Source organism: Callorhinus ursinus, unplaced genomic scaffold (genome assembly GCF_003265705.2).
Source record: "Callorhinus ursinus isolate GAN/ISIS: 27379988/994484 unplaced genomic scaffold, GSC_fseal_2.0 scaffold1, whole genome shotgun sequence".
Classification (NCBI taxonomy): domain Eukaryota; kingdom Metazoa; phylum Chordata; class Mammalia; order Carnivora; family Otariidae; genus Callorhinus; species Callorhinus ursinus.
Window position 1 is genome coordinate 92,643,785 of NW_027397063.1, and position 8,478 is coordinate 92,652,262.

At 39.3% G+C, this 8,478-nt stretch overlaps 1 pseudogene; it reads left to right on the forward strand.

Moving 5' to 3' along the window:
* The first annotated feature begins 5,443 nt into the window (after positions 1-5,443).
* LOC112829933 (NHP2-like protein 1 pseudogene) lies at positions 5,444-5,900 on the forward strand (annotated as a pseudogene).
* The last annotated feature ends 2,578 nt before the right edge of the window (positions 5,901-8,478 follow it).

Sequence of the window (8,478 nt, forward strand, 5' to 3'; positions counted from 1 at the left end):
TCAAACTTCAAGGTCTGCACTAACTCCAAGTAGTTAGTGCCTGAAGGGTAAATAGCAAATCGAGGGGGGGGGGAATATTCGGAGCTTAATTATTAATTCCCATTCGTGAATATTTAATTAAGCTTTTTAAAATCATCCAGCTAAAAACATTTTAACTGGAGCATTTATTCTACTGTCATGTGGCATGTCAGGTGTATTATTCGTGTAGCTTCATTTTTTATCCTTTCCTGCCTCCCCAGGAAAATGGAATAAATAACTCAAACAATCTGGATTATAGTCATTTTGTGATAAGGTATGCTGATAACTGTGACTGTGAGCACTGACCATTTATAATAATAATAATAATTGTCAACCTGACCTAAGCCACAGAAAAGAAAGAACAACTTTCTTTAACTTATAATTTTTGATCTTCCCACTCCTCTATTGAAAAGGAGTGATCCTCTATTTGTTTGGAAACCCTTTTCAATGGCCCTGTGATTATATTTAATTTATTCAGTAACCCAGACTTTGTTACAAAGATAATTGAAATTAAGTCCTGCATCAGTAAGCAAATATCAGCATTTCCAGATCTTCTTTTAGGCCACTAACTATGTGCATTATTTGCACGGCCTAAAATTGGGGTGACCAGTATAATTTTCAAAATTTTCACTGACAGTTCAGTAAAAGAATACAATTCCTTTCTCCCTCAATTAGTAATGATCTAAATTAACAACAACCCAATCCAAACTATAATTTCATTCCATTTTCATTACAAGTAAACATCTTAACTAACTTTTCATTTAATATAATTTACCAACAATGACTAATCAGTATATAACACAAATTTCTCGATATAATTCCTCCTAATATAATTCTGTTCCTAATTCATATTAAATTTTTCTTCCTGTAACAAATCTTTAAATTGTCATCTTTCAAACTCTCACTACTTGTCTGTTCATGCCCATGTGTGCACATGCCTATGCATGCACACACACACACACACACACACACATCAGTTCTCTAAGCCATATACCTTCTATAGTACTTGAGTGTATGAGGAGTTGAGGGAGCTCAAAACAAATCTTTTAGGTTACTGATGTGGCAAAATCCCCCACACTTAATTCCAGGTCCCTATAGCAATAACAACAAATACAACAACAAAGGTACACTTTAATACCCCTATTACTGGGTCTGAAAATGTAATCAAACAGTAATTCTGGTAAGAACATTGTTACTTACCAAGGATTCCTGACAACTGATTTGCTCTTTCTTGGCATCCTCTAGGCTACCCTAATTCTTAGGCAAGTGGCCTTTACATGATGGCTAATGACTTTTTTTTATTATGTTATGTTAATCACCATACATTACATCATTAGTTTTTGATGTAGTGTTCCATGATTCATTGTTTGCGTATAACACCCAGTGCTCCATTCAATACATGCCCTCTTTAATACCCATCACCAGGCTAATCCATCCCCCCACCCCCTCCCCTCTAGAACCCTCAGTTTGTTTCCCAGAGTGCATAGTCTCTCATGGTTCGTCTCCCCCTCTGATTTCCTCCCCTACATTTTTCCCTTCCTACTATCTTCTTCTTTTTCTTTTCTTTTTTTTTTTTTAACATATAATGTATTATTTGTTTCAGAGGTACAGGTCTGTGATTCAACAGTCTTACAAAATTCACAGCGTTCACCATAGCACATACCCTCCCAATGTCTGTCACCTAGCCACCCCAACCCTCCCACCCCCCACCACTCCAGCAACCCTCAGTTTGTTTCCTGAGATTAAGAATTCCTCCTATCAGTGAGATTGTATGATATATGCCTTTCTCTGATGGACTTATTTCGCTTAGCATAATACCCTCCAGTTCCATCCATGGCATTGCAAATGGCAAGATTTCGGGGTTTTTTGATGGCTGCACAATATTTCATTGTATATATATATACCTATTCTTCTGAAACTGTTCCAAAAAATAAAAATGGAAGGAAAACTTCCAAACTCATTTTGGGGGCCAGCATTACCTTGATCCCAAAATCATACAAAGACTCCATCAAAAAGGAGAATTACAGACCAATATCCCTGATGAACATGGATGCAAAAATTCTCAACAAAATACTAGCCAATAGGAACCAACAGTACATTAAAAAGATTATTCACCACGATCAAGTGGGATTTATTCCTGGGCCGCAAGGTTGGTTCAACATCTGCAAATCAATCAATGTGATACAATATGTTAATAAAAGAAAGAACAAGAATCATATGATCCTCTCAGTAGATGCAGAAAAAGCATTTGACAAAGTACAGCATCCTTTCTTGATCATAACTCTTCAGAGTGTAGGGATAGAGGGTACATACCTCAATATCATAAAAGCCATCTATGAAAAACCGACGGCAAATATCATTCTCAATGGGGGAAAGCTGAGAGCTTTCCCCCTAAGGTCAGGAACATGGCAGGGATGTCCACTATCACCACTGCTGTTCAACATAGTATTAGAAGTCCTAGCCACAGCAATCAGACAACAAAAAGAAAGAGGCATCCGAATCGGCAAAGAAGAAGTCAAACTCTCACTCTTTGCAGATGATATGATACTTTATGTGGAGAACCCAAAAGATTCCACCCCAAAACTGCTAGAACTCATACAGGAATTCAGTAAAGTGGTAGGATATAAAATCAATACACAGAAATCAGTGGCATTCCTATACACCAACAAAAAGACAGAAGAAAGAGAAATTAAGGAGTCCATCTCATTTACAATTGCACCCAAAACCATAAGATACCTAGGAATAAATCTAACCAAAGAGGTAAAGAATCTGTACTCAGAAAACTATAAAATACTCATGAAAGAAATTGAGGAAGACACAAAGAAATGGAAAAACGTTCCATGCTCATGGACTGGAAGAACAAATATTGTGGAGATGTCAATGCTACCTAGAGCAATCTACACATTTAATGCAATCCCCATCAAAATACCATCCACTTTTTTCAAAGAAATGGAACAAATAATCCTAAAATTTGTATGGAACCAGAAAAGACCCCAAAGAGCCAGAGGAAGGTTGAAAAAGAAAAGCAAAGCTGGTAGCATCACAATTCTGGACTTCAAGCTCTATTACAAAGCTGTCATCATCAAGAGAGTATGGTACTGGCACAAAAACAGTTGCATAGATCAATGGAACAGAATAGAGAGCCCAGAAATGGACCTTCAACTCTATGGTCAACTAATCTTCAACAAAGCAGGAAAGAATGTCCAATAGAAAAAAGACAGTCTCTTCAACAAATGATGTTGGGAAAATTGGACAGCCACGAACAGAAGAATGAAACTGGACCATTTCCTTACACCACACACAAAAATAGACTCAAAATGGATGAAAGACCTAAATGCGAGACAGGAGTCCATCAACATCCTAAAGGAGAACACAGGCAGTAACCTCTTCGACCTCAGCCACAACTTCTTCCTAGAAACATCACCAAAGGCAAGGGAAGCAAGGGCAAAAATCAACTACTGGGACTTCATCAAGATCAAAAGCTTTTGCACAGCAAAAGAAACAGTCAACAAAACCAAAAGACAACCGACAGAATGGGAGAAGATATTTGCAAATGACATATCAGATAAAGGGCTAGTATCCAAAATCTGTAAAGAACTTATCACACTCAACACCCAAAGAACAGATGATCCAATCAAGAAATGGGCAGAAAAAATGAACAGACATTTTTCCAAAGAAGACATCCAAATGGCCAACAGACCCATGAAAAAGTGCTCAACATCGCTTGGCATCAGGGAAATCCACATCAAAACCTCCATGAGATACCACCTCACACCAGTCAGAATGGTTAAAATTAACAAGTCAGGAAATGACAGATGTTGGCAAGGATGCAGGGAAAGGGAAACTCTCCTACACTGTTGGTGGGAATGCAAGCTGGTGCAGCCACTCTGGAAAAAAGTATGTCTGTTCCGCAAAAAGTTGATAATAGAGCTACCCTACGACCCAGCAATTGCACTACTGGGTATTTACCCCAAAGATACAAATGTAGGGATCCGAAGGGGTACATGCACCCCAATGTTTATAGCAGTAATGTCCACAAAGCCAAACTATGGAAAGAGCCAAGATGTCCATCTAGCTAATGACTTTTTAAGAATTCTTCTCTCAATATTTCAGCTATAGTACGTTCTTCATCAAACTACTCTGATTCAATGGCTCTCATGCACAAAGTTCTTTCTTTTCCATCTCAGTGACAGATAACCATGAGTCTGTCTTGAAATTTTATGGGCACATACTATTACAGAAAGAGCAAGGACTTGAAGACAGAGGCAGGTTGTATGGTATATGTGAGACCAGGGAGTGCTCACGGAGAAACAAGCCACCTTTTGGAGAATCTGATGGCAAGAAAGTTTAAGGAATTACAGTTACAGCAAAGCTATGATGGGAGACCCTGACCCCAGACTATAGCATATTCTTTCCCTTAAGGCTCAGTTTAAAAAGTATTATGATCAGTAGTCAAGAGGAAGGAACAGACATAAGAAACTAAAATGATATTTTGACATTTCTCTCATTTATATGCTGAAAATATTATTAGCCAACTCCCATAACACAATGCCTAGCACCATCTATAGGAGATGAGAGCCTTATGAGAGTTTGACTCTAAAGGTCTTAGAGTGAACTATCATGCAAAGTTTGGAAATTCTCAGTTAAAATAAAATGAACATCAGACATGTCAAAACACTAATTTGCACAGAGGGGTAACATCAAAAATTTTACCTTTGGATGCTTACTATATGAAAACCCATAATATTGAGAAACTCCCGTTACTTGGACTGACTTACAGGCCATTCTGATTTAGGAAAAAACTGAGACTATAAACTACCACTTTAAAGCTAGATGGTTACAATAAATGCCAGAGAGAGGAAATGCTATCTCTTCTACGTCCCTGGAAGGCCTGTTGTAATAAATCATCAGCACGAAGTTAGGGCGCAGTCCCAAGACCACCCTCACTCTGACATCAGTTGCAATTCCAGGGTTCCCAAGACCACCCTCAGCTTTAATAATTTTCTAGACAGACTCAAGTAAGTCACTCAAAGCTGTTATGCTCATTGTTATGGTTTATAATATGAAAGGATACAGATTAAAATCAGCCAAGAGAAGAGACAGATGGAACAGAGCCCAGAAAAGTCACACACACCGAACTTCCATGAGTCCTCTTCCACTGGAGTTGTGGGAAATGCTAAATTCTCCCAGCAATGATGTGTGATAACATGCATGGAGAACTGCCAACCAGGGAAGCTCACCTGAGCTTGGGTGTATACAGTTTTATTAGGGCTCTAGCATGTAAACATGGTTGAGTGCCCATGTGGCAGACCTATAGCTCCTGATAGAGCTCATATTGTGTGGCCCAAAGCCCTCACAATAAATCGTATCATTAGACTATCTGGTGTGACCCAGGACCCCAAGTAAACAAAGGTACTCTGGGACTGCGGAATTGCAAATATGACTGAGGCTGATGTAAATCCAAAGGCCTACCCCCTAGCAGACGCCCACCTCACCAAGAAACTACTGGACCTTGTTCAGCAGTCATGTAACTACAAGCAGCTTCGGAAAGGAGCCAATGAAGCCACCAAAACCCTCAACAGAGGCATCTCTGAGTTCATCGTGATGGCCGCAGACGCTGAGCCCCTGGAGATCATCCTGCACCTTCCATTGCTATGTGAGGATAAGAATGTGCCCTACGTGTTTGTGCACTCCAAGCAGGCCCTTGGGCGGGCCTGCAGGGTTTCCAGGCCTGTCGTCACCTGTTCTGTCACCATCAAAGAAGGCTCACAGCTGAAGCAGCAGATCCAGTCTATATTCAGCAGTCCATTGAAAGGCTCTTAGTCTAAACCAGTGGCCTCTGCCCCCCCCCCCCGAATCCTCCCCCTGGGGTTATGTATCATATGGTCTGTGTCCACATGTAGTTTCTCTAGCTACCTTCTCATTAGATTCTAGTACTATTTGCATTTTTGTATTATTTTTGTTTTGTTGTATAGGTTGTTAGCCACATATTAACCCCCCACCCCAATCTCCCGTTCTCCTCTCTCTGCCGTCCTATCCTCTCTTTTGAAAAATGAACTAATGCCGAAAACAGGCGGAAACAGAGTGGTGACACCATTCAAAGGCAGGGAAGAGCTAGGATAGAGATCTGGTTCCAACATTCAGGCGCTAACTTCCTGTTGTGTGTAGGACCTGATAGATGCAAACACCATTCACTTTGTATCCCTTGTGCCCGGAGTACAGAATCATTCCATATGTGTTTGTCCTCTAGGGGGTTATGTATCATTTGGGGAGAAAGCATGTATTCTGTGAGATTGTTAGGTGTATGTCCAAGTGTCATTTGCCAATACACTCCTGCTGTCTGCTTTGGTCATGTGATGTTATTCCCCCTCTCCCCCAACTCCCAACCATGCCCCTGAGGGTGGCGGGGTGGCAGCATACCAAAGAGATGTGCTGCAGAATTCCAGAGGCTGCCTGGGCCAGTTAGACATGAGGCAGCTGACCTAGGTCTTGAAGGAGTCCACAGTAGCTAGAAAAAAGAGGGTCAGCTGATGCTGGAATGAAGAAGTCTGGGCAAGTCATGGAGACCTGACTGGAAGCTACAGCAGAGATGTTGGAATCAAGGAATGGAGATGTCTTCAGTGGACACTTGGTACCAGCTCTGAGAGCCCTGACTCCTGTTTCCTGCCACGATGTGGGTCAGATGTATGTATTCTTTATCACATCAGAAGGACAGTGCTAGTGTGTCATTTCTTGTGAGCATCCTAATAAAGAAATATATTCATATTCCAATTGAAAAAAAACAAAAACAAAAAAAAAACAAAGTTACTCTCCTTAGGCAGAGCACTCTAAGGGCTCAGAGATCACTTCCTTTGCTGAGGCCAAAGTCCAGACCTTTTGGCGGTGGTGGGGGGATAAAGTTTAATCTTAACTCTACAGCCAGGAATAATTTTTTTTCTGATCCAGATGTTAATCTTGCCTTAAAAATTTCAGAGGAAATTTAAATTGCTCCTTACTTATTTTAAGATTTATTTATTTAGAGAGAGAGAAAAAAAAAAGCACACACAAGCAAATGGGGGGAGGAACAAAGAGAATCTCAAGCAGAATCCCCACTGAGTACAGAGCCAGACTGGGGCTCAATCACTCCTGAGATCGTGACCTGAGCCAAAATCAAGAATCAGACACGTAACTGACTGAGCCCCCCAGGTGCTCTGCTCCTTAATTTTTTAAAAGCATTCTTCAATTATATGTACCTACTATAAATGAAGAAAGAATTTATCAAGATATCAGCCATGTTTCTATCTTATTTTTCATGTACTATAAATTAGTGACCCTATATCAAGTAAGCTTATATTTTAAAATGGGATTAGTGTATTTATAATTCCAAACATACCATCAAACAGTGTATCTGTCTCCTGTGGAGATAATATAATGACTGAGTAGTAAAGAAGCAGAAGCTATGGTTTTATAGTTTTTCACCAAAAAAGGAAAGATACATTGTGGAGAATGTATTTTTTTTTTCATGCCGTAAGTTTATTTACAAACATATTGAGTATGTTGTTGTTGTTTCTACCCCACTGCAGAGAATGTAAAACATTCATTCACGTAAAAGGCACAGGTGGCTCTTAACAGAATATATATAAGAAACTATCCCATATGAATGCACATTTACCATAATAGAATTAGATCAAAACAATGACCTATTTTTCACTCATAAACACACAAATTTGATGTTTCAATATACACTAATTCCTTTTTTAAATATTCCTTTCTAGAGAAGAATGCTATTTATAAGTGTTCCTAATACAAAAAATCTATAGCCATGGCAACTGGTACCCCCTCCCCCCAAGCAACCATTGTATGTCTGGGTATGCTAATAGAAAATTCATTGAAAACTAAATACAATATGAAGTAAGAGCAACTCCAATCAAAAGAAATCAAGAACTAGAGACGCTGATGCATCAACTCCTTCAGCAGAATAACCCAGAAAGGAAGTATCATTATCATTGCAACACTGTGTTCCTCATACATATTTTATGAACTAAGTTTTTCACACACTTTAGAGGTCAGCAGTGCATTACATTTTTGTCTGCTGCTTGATTTAACAGAATGAAATGCCCTAAAGGCATTTATTAAAACCAGAGGAAGAAAAAAATGCGATTACTGTTAACCTCTGCCTATAACTTACAAAGGTTTTCATAAAACAAGTATCAAAGTGCACTCCAATCACAAAGTGAAATATGAGCTGTCTGGTCACTTAACACTCGCTGTTACTTAGCATTCTCACACTAACATTAAATAGGTTTGTGTCAGCTTAAACCATAGCCTCTGTGCTCCAATTTCCAACTTCCAGAGTCCAAATGCATTAATATTTCGTAATTACCAGAACTTGTAAAGGTTTATCTTTTAGCAAATACTGAGTTGTTTGCTTGCTTGTTCTTCTAACTTACCTTATGGAGCATCAACTAGGTGTAAAGTGCA